At 47.4% G+C, this 12,613-nt stretch overlaps 1 protein-coding gene across 1 annotated transcript in view; it reads right to left on the reverse strand.

Annotated features, from left to right (window-relative positions):
- dchs1a (dachsous cadherin-related 1a) overlaps positions 1 to 12,613 on the reverse strand; it is an 86,737-nt gene that overhangs the window by 46,607 nt on the left and 27,517 nt on the right. The gene's annotated exons all lie outside the window — the stretch shown is intronic.

Consider the following 12,613-nt stretch of genomic DNA (forward strand, 5'->3'; position numbering starts at 1 on the left):
GTGATTGTGAAAGAAAGAACAGACACTGGCATCATACACTGGTACACCTACACACTCTCGTACACTCTTTATTGCAGACACACAGAGGAAAGGGCTACTGCTCAGTTACTGGGCAGTTTTTGGGAATTATGACTTGGAGCATGAGCCAGGCTTTGTTAACCAAGCCCCACCCACCCTATTAATACAAAAACCTCCTTTTCATTTTAAACCTCTGAGGTCACAGATGTTGCCTGAAAAATTGTGTTGTTACATTATAGTAAAGTAGACTAAAATTATGCAAAGAATTAATTGCATAAAAAAGAATAGCTTGGGACACTGTACTGTTGATTATCTGCATGGAAAGCTTGTTAGTTTAGGTTCTGCATGAGTGTGTGAGGCCTAATGTTATAGCACAAACGCGCAACTGCGCATTACTGACGAATGAGCGGCCGGAGCTTATTTGGAGGAAAAGACAGAGCTATAAACAAAGACAACTGAAAATTCAACAAAAAACGCCAACACAACACCAACGATTGGTCGCTGTCTACACGTAATCCTTTAAATGTTGGGGATTGGATTGTGAAGTTTGAATTTCCAGTTGGCATTGCATCTCCACCCTAGGATCCAGCCCTGGGCTTATGGGGAAATATCGAATGCAACCCAAACACACTTTGGTGACATTGTTGGTTTCTAACAGCTCCTAACAGGGTGACTCTACCCATGGGCTTCTGGCTGAGGTAAAGGCGCTGTGTCAAAAACAGCAACGGATGGGAGCTCGTTAGTCGACACTGTTAATTAATTAAGCAGATTTTTATTTTAAAGTGATTTCTTTCATTGCTGCATCAGCATGATTACAGACAAACAAACAAACAAAAACTAATCAAACACCATTAAACTATATGTTGAGCCAAATGCAAAGGAGCATGTTGAACTAGGAAGAGGTTTCCGTGGTGATGGCTCGGTAATTACATAAGAATCATCATATTGTTTGCAGTGTTCCTGTTATGCAGTCCAACCATTATGAATCCCAGTGTACTGAACGGGGCCGACTCATTCACCACTGTGAGATACAATGACTGTAGGCATAGCCCTCTACAGTGTGAGATACAATGAGACAATGACTGTAGGCATAGACCTCTACACTGAGAGATACAATGAGACAATGACTGTAGGCCTAGCCATCTACACTGTGAGATACAATGAGACAATGACTGTAGGCATAGCCATCTACACTGTGAGATACAATGAGACAATGACTGTAGGCATAGCCATCTACACTGTGAGATACAATGAGACAATGACTGTAGGCATAGCCATCTACACTGTGAGATACAATGAGACAATGACTATAGGCATAGCCATCTACACTGAGATACAATGAGACAATGACTGTAGGCATAGCCATCTACACTGTGAGATACAATGAGACAATGTGAGCGCTCCTTTTAAACTGTTACAACTGAGACAACTGCAAAACAACTACACTGTCCCTAATAAAACCAATTTAAAAATACACGTCTGCTTGTGGTGTACGCAAGCCGAGATCCAGAATATAAGCAAAGGATTCAGCTAATATGTGATTTGAGTATGCTTACACTAAGACCTAGAGGAGCCCCGAAAGTGTTGAGAGTAAAAAAAAAAAAGACTAAAGACTAAACTAAACCTGTGCAAAGAACGAGTGTGTTGTATTTTAACAGAGAAGGAGGAGGAGGGACTGGAGAATTGAACAGCAAATCAAGATTCAAGTGTCACATGAAAGCTGGTGATACTCTGGAAAGAAATACCCACCCGACAAAGTGGGGTTTGAGGGGGGTGGGGGGTGGGGGGGAGATAAGAAGATCATCGGATTCTGTTTCTCTTGCTGGAGGGCTTACGCAGGGGCTGACCACTACGTGCTGGCCCACACCACCCACACCACCTGCTGCAGGCTTCATCCAGCGGCCTCCCAGTCGCCCAGAAGAGTGGACAGAAACGAGAGTCCACTGTCACAGTAAACCGAGACTGAGTGGACAATCGCCCGTACGATCCCAGAAGCAGGTGAGATCAGGAGGCCGAGCTCATGAGCTTGACGGATGAAAATGTGGAGGTACACGGCCACCAGGAGCGTTACCGAGGGACGGATCTGACCCCGAGCCTCACCGGATAACATCATCTCAGCGATTCCTCCAATCAAGTCTCGACCCTTTCGGGCACGGTAGAAGCAGGAACCAGGTGCTCCAGTTTATACGTTAGGCAGGCAGCACTTCCCAATCTGGTCAGGACCCACTGGTGAGTGTGAGAATAAACGTGAGCTCTGGTGTTCAGTCCATGGAGGGTTGGGATGAGTACTGACTGTACTGACTGTACTGCTCCTTCAGTAATCAGTACTGCATAGACAGCAGGCCAAGCTACATTCGTTCAAAGAGCCCCTTTTAAAGAACAGGAGGACCCTTTGAGCAGAAACAGCATTTTTTCTCCATCACCTTCTCTTTCTTTGGTTACCTTCCGTGATACGGTGTGCTTAAGGGCAGATTATTTCTGTGATGGTTTGCGTCTGAGTTTGAGCTAAGGACACTGAAATGGAGCAGCCAACGCGCACGCAGACGCACTTAACGCGAAATCCTCAGACAAACCTTCTGCCTGTGTGCGCACGGACCAAGGAAGAAAAACAAACAGCAAAAAAAAAAGCTGGCACAAACAGCATTCCTGAATGCAGAGCTAACTGCCGCTCCCTCGGGAGACGGTACAGTAGGCCTTTCCACTTTTCTCATTCCAAGGTCTCATTCCAGAGTGCTTATGTTGGATGCAGGTCGTCTTTCGGCAGCGTTTGATACACCAGTGCCTTGCTCTTCCATTTCCTGCAGACTGTGGTCAGCAGTTTGCTGAGCATCGCGGTTCTAAAGCCCACTTTCACGCACTGGGAAGGGACATGTCCGTAAGGCTTTTAACTGGCATACGTGCTTTTATCTAAGCAGTGTGACACTAGTAAACCTGTCTTTGTTTCACTCATTAATGTGTAAACTTCAGAAAAAGAGGAGTGTGCTGACAATTCAGGAAATATTTGATGACAAAACAATCCCCCAATAATTTTTTATTTGTAAGATTCGTGCTGCAAAGTTCATTTCTCCACGCACCACCAAAAACATGTCGTCAAATGCGAAGACAACTTAGTCCCAAGTGTTCTTCCAAAAAACACCCTCCCCAGATCAGCAGGTTCCAGGTGTGGAACTAAGTGATAACGCAAACCGATGTGGCCTTTCCAGTATCAGATTTACACATATCCTTCCTTTCCCCTCTCTGTCTTACTGTGCACTCTGACAGCCTTTCATTCATTTAGGATTCTGATCCAAAGTCCCTGCAAGAGCTAAAAAAAGCACTGCGCCATACCTCTTATCCTCTCTGTAAACAATAAAAATTCAATCTGTTTGCCCCTAATTTGAGTCTTCTAATCTCTGACCGCGCAGCACAGAGCCTTTCCGACATCAACCCGCTCCCAACAAGCGATGACCTCATCCGAAGCGTCCGTACGAGGAGAAGGGGCGCTCGACCGCAATCAGCGGTGCGCAGGGGGGAAGACGCATGCCCTGCAACGCGTCGGATCTTATAGCGGCATGCACATGCCTTTCATAAAGTCCTGGGCTGGGTCCATGAGCACTGCGACCCGAGAGCAAGTTCACCCAGCGTTCAGGGAGTCTTGCACTGCATGTGACTCGCGTTTAAAATAAGGCCTGCGTGAATGGAAATGCGGCCCCTTAAGAGAGACTATAAATGATCGGGGGGGGGGGTTACAAAAGTTGAAGTTCGTTTCAGTCGAACACACGGCATCATAAAGAGGATTTCAGCCCGCCCAGAAAGTGGCGGCACCAACTTTCATTCACAGAGAAGAAAATTAAAACCGCAAAGACAAAACTTGAATGCTTTCAAAGTTTCTTTGCTACATTGCTTAAAATAAATAAATAAAAATATAGCATCTATCCATAAACAATGTGTAATTAGGCTGCGGTAAACTGAAACTTTAACATAATTATGAAACCAACACAGTTAGTGCATTGCTGTTCTTAAGAGAATACAGCCTTTAGGACATTTGTGTATCCACAGCAACTAATTTGCAAAAGTTTGTTATGAGACTGTCTGAAAGAATTTTGAAGCAGCATCGTAAGGATAAGCATTCTGACATCGGAATTGGCAAATCCAAGCGCGCAGCTCACAGGGACGTACAAGTGGTGCCGATCTACGGGAGGAAGCCGCACGGCCTTTCTCCCGAAACACGGAGGCTCCTTTTGGGTTGGGATCGCAGCCGCACGGCCGGGCTTTGAACTTTATTCCGTGTCGTTCCAGGTTGAGGAGAGAAGCTGCAGCTGTCTTTGACTTCATCACTTCTCCAGATGGTACATGCAGGAAGGCTGAAGCAAATCCCCCATCCCTGCCCCTCCCGGCTCTATCGTCGGCCCCTCACCACAAACGTCCCCCGTGCTCACTGCCAGGACGGTCTTGGGTCATGTGATCACTGACCTCACATCCTGTCTCAGCATGGGGAGGCCACATGCATGATCCATTGCTGATCAACATTGCCTGTTGTTTTATTTTGTTTTTTGTGAAAACATTGGATAAGTTTTTTTTTTTTTAAAAAGGCAGGCATGAGGAATTGCCCCAGAAACTCAAATGCTGTTTTTCGAGGTAGGATGACACTCCCTGCTCCTGTCTGCCAAACCTGGCCTGCAAGTAAAGCTTCCTGGAAGATAGGAAAATGTTATGCCTAAACTCAAACCAACAGAGACTTGCTTGCCTTATAACAATATTGACTGCTTTGTTCCCCAGTTTCCCCCCCCCCCACACACACAGAGAATGACACACACTACCACCACCCAAACATTTGCTAACCACTCTGTCTCCCAAAGCAAGGATACTGATTATGAACATATGGCGAAACTGGCCAGGAATTAGCAGCGCTAGTACCACAAAAGTGGCATTTTTAAATCATGAATACATTAGAGCTTAATTGAAAACAAACATTACTTCCAGGATCCACCTCAGCTAGCAGGAAAGTGAACCCCTTTAAGGCTGGTGACAAGTGGTGATGTGTTTTATCTAAACTTGAAATCCTCTGATTTAGTAATGGAAGTAACTGGTTCAGATTTTTCACGTTATTTATGCCAGTTTTTGGCGGTCAACATCGAAACCCACACACCAACACATCAAAGCCTTAGTGTGCACTGACGTAAAAGGACAAGCCAAAAAAGTACAAGACACAGACCTTAGGTAACCTCTGTGCAACTTTTCACATCTCTGCCCGGAGAGGCCAACCCCCCCCCCACCCCCGGTGAACAAAGGTGAATGTGATACACAAAAAGGTTTCGTTTGAAAACATGCTTTATATAATTGTAACCACGAATGGAAGGATTATTCCACAAAACCTAATTAAAATGCTTGGCGATTGGCCCCAAATTCGTTAAGTCAATCACAGGGAAGAAAGAGGCTTAAGTCTTGGTGTCAATCCACAGGAGAAGGCCACGCAGCTAAAAGTCCAAAACAAGGCTAGAGAAATGGACGATTGAATGCAGACTGTGCCGCACCTCGAAGCACGCGGATATCAGCAAAACAGGCATTTGAAACACAGACCAACGTAGGATTAGTGACAGGGGACCATGTGTTACTGAAGCGGCAAAGTGTCGCAGCTTGTGCACCGTGCACGTTTGCCGCGGGGCCGCTGAAGACATTTGTTTGTTTTAGTGTGTGTGGGGACAGAAGGAAGCACAGAGCTTTCGGGAAGAAAAAAAAAAACCCAAAAAAACCCCAGCTGGCATGCAGCCCGGCCGGCCGAGAACAGCACATAACAACATCCAGTGTGTGTGAGTCCGAGAGGACTTAAGTTCCATGCAGAAGTAACAGCAAGAAAGGTGGTCCACAGTGCTCACTAACACAGTAGCTGTTAAAAGGGTGTTCATGATCCGATCAGTGTGTGTGTGTGTGTGTGTGTGTGTGAGAGTGAGAGAGAGAGAGAGAGAGAGAGAGAGACAGAGAGAGAGAGAGAGAGAGAAAGAGTGTAACTATGTGATCATTAGCCCCAGTTAACTCACAGTTAAATATGTTGAGCGTACGCTGGCAGTTGTCATGGCGATGGAGAGGGCAGTGGTGTATGGGGCACCGTGTCACAGCGACACCAGCAGAGGTGTCTGAGCTGATGAACCGCGAAAACACGCACAAAGGGAGGCACTTTTCCTTGGAACCTCCGCGACACGGATTCCATAAATTCCTCTGGGAGAATAAATTACATCTTAATAGACTTTCAACTCAGTAATTCATCTGTGAATCAGAGAAGGTTGTGGCAAAAGCAGTATCTTAGCATCTTTTGCTGTTTTAACTAACTGCCCATTAGGGAAAAGAGCCATTAGGTTATTTTGTTTGTAATGAGAGTTTTGCTTCCAATTTATTAAAAAAATATTTCAGGACATAAGGGACTGGAAACAGCTACAATAAATAAATTAAATTAAATTAAATTAAATTAGATCTTATTATCTCTTAATGGCAGCATGCACGTCCTTCTGTAAGCCTGTTATGTTTCAGAAAAGGAAATCATTTTCTCCTCCATTTATAGAGTTTACAGGGGTTTCCACCACACTTCTGATGATATGAGATAGGACGATCGGGCCATTGCGTACACTAAAGAGACCCATTCAGCTCAGATCAGGAAAAAGTCTTCAGTTTTTCTCACAGATAATAGAACACATTCAAAAACGTCATGTTTGTGTGCAAAAGAGAGAGCGAGAGAAAGATAGAGTGTTTGAGAGAGACAGAAAGCGAGAGGAGGAATGTTTTAGACAGAGAGAGACCGAGAGAACATCAGCATCTATTTCGGAGATATTTACACTCTGAACCACACCTGAGCTGTCTCTCTTCTTATAATTAATAGCACAATCTCATTAGAAGCTACACTGAGTTCAATTGCTTGGATCAGAGAGCCTAACCCAGCCCTGCTGCTCCGCTGAGTTGCCTCCACACACACTGAGCGGGTCAACTTCCCACTTACCGCGCTTGTTCTTAGCTTCTGGCTGCCACGGTGGCTGATGAATTTACAACATTTAAACACCCCCACCCCCATCCCCACACCGCATGGCCGACAGACCTCCGCGGTCTCCCGGGCCAACGAATTAAGAATGGATGGCGTGTGTGAAGAAATCGTGTTAGAGGTGCTGTTGACGGGCAGACTTTGTGGTGGAGCAGGGACTGCGCGGGGGTTGGACCGCGACGACAACAATGAGCGGGCCCTTCTGCACCAGGGTCATTTTCATCAATTGGGCCACGCAGGGCTCAAAGGCTAATCCAGCCACACAGCACAGCCTTTCTCACGCCTGCTAAGGGCGTCTGAATCGGCCCACTGGGCCATCGGCCCGAGGGGAACCGGGACACAACAATGTCTCCTTCAGGAAAGGCAGAGAGAGGCGACCAAAGACGAGAGAAGGAAAGGAAAGCGTGTGTGTGTGCGCGTGTGTGTGTGTGTGTGTGCGTGTGCGCGTGAGAGAGAGAGTGTGTGGGAGAGGTGCAACGCGAGAGCGATAAACAGCACCACGACGGACAGGCCCATGTTTTCTTGCCTACACGTAGAAGGCAACGTTATTCGGAGCTCTCGACCCAAAGGCTGTAATTCAAATTTTCTGAATGAATGCCGTGTGGGGTTCTACGTGTCTATATATATATATCAGCCTGTCGTTTCCCAACAGGCCTGCTGTTCATCACTGCCGTCTGGTTAAAGGAACAAGGCCATGACGGCAAGTGTAGGATGTCTTTCATCGGCCGCGCGGACGTAGATGGCAAACGTTGCGGTAAACATTGCCAAATGAAAATAAATAAGCGCTAAGGCCACTCTGGGTCGAGAAGCTCTGTGCCTGGTCGCAGCCAGCAGAGACGCACCTGTCCTTTACACAGCTAATGACCGTGTGGCCTTTGAACGCGCCCCCTGAGCGGCGATATTGGACCCGGGGTTGCCAGCAAAGCTGCTGGAAGCTTCCATGCCGCAGTGCTGGCCAGGGCTTTGCTATAACAGGCTCTGTGGTTTCAAACAGGCAGCTTTGATCCCCCACGCGGATGGGGACAGCCAGGCAGCCGTCAGGGCGCCGAGCGGGAGACTCCACCTGCTTCCCGCCAGCCTCGGCCCATCACCGCCGCATCAGCTTGACGTTACACAACAAGAGGTTCTTGATTTCTACGAGTTTTTTTTGTCAGATCTTGTTTTATGGTGCACAAGAATAGATACGCTCGGGCAGGCAGTGAACAAAATTCCAACCACAGGCAGGTATCGTACTCGTTAACCTGGTAAGCATGTCATTTAATGACGTTATACGCATCCTAATCTCTGTTCCCACAAACTCCTGAAGGAGGTGTTTCGTATATCACTCAGAATCCTCCGGTTTGATTGCGGCGAACAGAGCGTCCCCGGGCTCTTTGGAAATCATGAGCGGTTAGTCTGGCAGAAGCCCGGGAGACACAGATAACGCTGGTACGCTGGAGGTCTGTAGAGCAACCTGCCCCAGAGCTGTGCAGGGAATTACACACATGTGCTTCACATGCTCACACATACACACACACACACATGCACGCACGTGCGTGCACACACACACGCACACACGTGCACATACATGCACATGCATGTAATAAGGTGATTAAATATCACAGACCAAATTACTTAGAACGCCTTCTTTGTCATCAATGCAACAGGTAGATTTGAATAAATAAAGAAAGAAAATGGCATAAAAATGTCTTAATGCCAACAGGGTAATCCTTTCTGCCCTGTATTTGTTATAGATGACTATAGAATTCTGAGAAACACATTGACAAGCTGAATTCAATAGACGAGAGCTGTCTATGCTGTGAAAATCTTCCCAGTTTCACACAATACCGTCCTCCAGTAAACACCTAAAACACATGAAGAGCAGACAGCTGTTCACACTGGGTATTTTGTGCAGTCCGTTTAAAACAGAGGGATGCTGGGAAAAAGGAACGACTGGCAGGTAGTGAGTGTGAACAAAGATTAAAATCAGCAGGACGGGAACCGTGCACAGAGGCTCCAGTGTATCAGTGGATTTGGACACAGGCCGGAGGAATGTGAGGGAGGCGGAGCCGAGGTACCTGCCCGCCAATCTTACGCAAATATTGTTCTCCAGTCTAGTCGGACCACAGTGGTCAACTGGCCTAACTCACAATGACATCTACCTCCCTACCCCCTTCCCTCAAGCCCACTTCAAGGACCGCCACCAGTGGAACTCTCCGGCAAGCCATGGAGAACCCTGGGGATGAGTGCCGGGGAGGACACAGGCCTCCCCCTTCAGTTTCCTCCCGCGGGGAGTCGAGCTCATGTAGCGTTTCACAAACCGGCCAAAGGCCTAAGATCCAGGATGTGGGCATGAAGGGGAGGGGGACGTAGGGGGGTGGGGCAGTGGACGACGAGTGAAAACCAAACAACGGTTCGATTCTCCAGCATGCCAAGGAAAAGTGGTTCAAAACGTACGGATACGTCGTATTAGCTGCGCGCAAAACTTTCTGGCTGCGGGGAAATGCAATCGTTTGTTTGCGAGTGCCAAAAGAATGGAGTAAGTGAAGTGTGTAAAGTATTGTTCAGGGTTATTGAGCGTGGACAGGTCCCTTTGGAGTATCAGGTGAAAAACAAACAACACGGAGAGGCATTCGCAAAGGAAAGCGTGAGAAACTGACAAAGGATTTGAACGTTTTTCTAAAATTCCTCAGGCTCAGTCCTTTGCGAGCTGTCGTTAGTCCAAAAGGGAACTTGTCAGGCCAAGCCAGTAACAGGATGTCCAGTCCCGGCTTCGGGTGTAGACCGAGGTACATGCATTGTGATTGGTAGAGGCTCCTCCAGGCTAGTGTACACAGCTGTTGCTGGCTTAACGTCTTTTATAGATCTGCACTGTGACTTCCTACAGACACATCACCAAACGGCAGGTGATACAAGCACCGACTCTTACTGTCTTGAAAGATTAAGAAATATTTTTTTGCTTTTTAAAGCTTACAAACCTTGGTAATGCTTAAAAATTGTAGAATTTGATTTTAAAGGGCCTAAAATCTCATGTGAACTTCTAGTAATCCCTGCTCTTTACAATATGATGATTTCATCACAGGTACTTACCGCTTCTCTATCTGCTGCTAACATAAAACTCTGCACTAAAGCCGGTGCGATGTGTCTGCAGTCTTGCTCTAGGACTGGTCTGCAAGGTTCTGGGGAGGTCAAAGGTGAGCAAAGCCCTAGACGAAGGGGGCACTGGGTCTGTGGTCCCAGCAGTTAGGGCTTTTAAGAAGTGCACCACCCACTGGTGCCATCTCCCACGGTGTCTGTCACCACCAGGTCGAGGCCCTAAACAGACAGCATTAACCTCTGCTTCTTGATGGTTTCACCCTTGAGAAATTCAGTAACCTGCAGGAAACCTGCAAACCCAGCTCTGGTTTCAGACTCCAACAGCTGCTCCTCTGAGGGCATGGGCCCAGCGTACTCTCAGGTAACTGCTGAGCTCCCTCTGCAGCCTGCTGACTCACAGGAGCTTGGGATCAGGGCTCCAGGCTGGAGGACTTCTGCTGCCTCATTTTGGGGAGCTTTGTGCGGAGACGCTCTTCATTTCCTCCTCCGGCGAGTGAGGTCGGACGTCCAGCATCCCACAAACTCCAGGGCCAACGCTTCACTTGCCTTCATTAGTCACCATCGGGACACTCTCCAACGGCCCACATCTGATATGTATTTCAGTGTGTGTGTGTGTGCGTTCCAGAGATATTAAGTCAGGAGATTGCTGATTTATCTTTGGAGGCAAACTACTAATATTACTCTAGATTTTGGTGTTTCAGATCTTTTGGGGAAGCGGATATGATGGGATCCTCAGCTAAGGAACAGCTGAGGACTGCTTTAAATTCTCTCGGTCCTTGCTAGCATTAGCTGTGCCTGTAAGAATACTGTAAGAAAAATAAATCAAATAAATAACCCCATATCAAACCCAGACACTGAGTCACACAATAATCTCCCATGCAAGGATTCAACTGTATTCCTTTATGGAACTGTATTCCTTTACAATTTGTTATACAAATTCAATGAACCAACAGACATACAGTGCAATCTATGTACAGGTAACAGTCTATGTGCAGGTAACAGCCTATGTGCAGGTAACAGAGGTTTTGTTGGTGTGACTCGGCCCATACAGAATTCAATTCAGCACACAGGATTCAAAATGGAACAATCACACCGAGGTCAAAGGGCAGGAAGTGAGATTTTTCTTGGCTAATGTGTGTTCTAGTGTCAGTAGCACAAAAGTGCTAACAGAAAGGTGTAGAGTTCATTCTAGCTCAGGCTTCTACATCTGGAAGGTTCTCAGAACAACCCCAACGGGTGCCTTAGATGGACTACCCGGTAAGCACATTCTCCCGGCTGCCACTCATTCTTATCTCTCAGAGCGTCCAGGGACAATACGCACCAACATCCCGAAGCCACTGACTTGAGGCATCAATACCCAGCGTGCGCGGGGAGTAGCGTCAGCAGGGTAAGCACTTTCCAAGGAGCGTCCACGGTTGATCACACCACTGTCATTCATCACAGCGAGCACATACTCTCCTTTAACCCAAATCTACCCAAACAGAACTCAGTGACCATCTGCCCAACACCAGAGAGACCACCCCCGATCATCGTCCACACACACACACACACACACACACACTCGGGCGAGTGGGAGGGAACGCAATCCAACCCAGCGCAGTTCCACTGTTATCGTAGGTCTAACGAGCAGACAGTATGAGCCCATCAAAGGATCGGTGTCTCGTTAAAGCCGCCGTTCTTCTCTCAAAGTAAACAGGCCGTGTCAGAGCGGCAGTCTCGCGCCGGCCCGGCCCAAGAGTAATTACACGCAAATGGGGAGGTTTGGTTGGTATTTTTCCATTTTAAAAGATCATCTATTCCTCCCCACGTTTACATTCGACAACCCCTCCCCCACCTTTCCCCGTTGCACTTTGGAGTGGATGACAATCGTTGATGGATTAGGCTGTTCGTTGGTGAAGCGGGTTCGGAGAGAGATTGCTACCAGATGAGAGGGCCTTCATTTTCTGTCTGAAGATGAGGCCCTCCCCATTTTGGAGAGTGACAACAGAACCCCTCGCCCCATTTGCCCCCCGGCTGGCAGAGGCAATGGTACACTCCTCTGCCCCCACTCCCCCGGGGTAGACTCCTGGAAATAAAACACAGAAATGAATATGACCGGAACCCAGCACTAGTCCTGCAGACGGAGACCAATCTAGCACTGCTAATGAAACCTTTAGCCAAGCTAAAGAGCCATCGTGGCGAAGCACGTCTGTCCCACAGGCTCAGCCAGGCATCCGGAGAATTACATTGTGCGGTAACATTAGCGGCGGAGTCCAAAGTAACAGAGTCCTAAATATTCATGAGGCCCACCGTGGAATGAGCAGGAATGAAACTGGCTGGAGTGGATACTCACGGCAGATAACAAACAATATTTTATCAACGTCTGCACAGCTGGAAGAGCCAGCGACAGACGTGGGAGATGACTTAAGTCGGTGATGAACGACGTTTGAATAGGAGCAGGACATAGGCAAGAGCCAATTCAGGACCGAAGTTATTAAGTCTGGAATTTTTAGAATAGCACAAGTACCTTCGAGT

The sequence above is a fragment of the Electrophorus electricus genome, chromosome 15, assembly GCF_013358815.1.
Source record: "Electrophorus electricus isolate fEleEle1 chromosome 15, fEleEle1.pri, whole genome shotgun sequence".
Lineage (NCBI taxonomy): Eukaryota > Metazoa > Chordata > Actinopteri > Gymnotiformes > Gymnotidae > Electrophorus > Electrophorus electricus.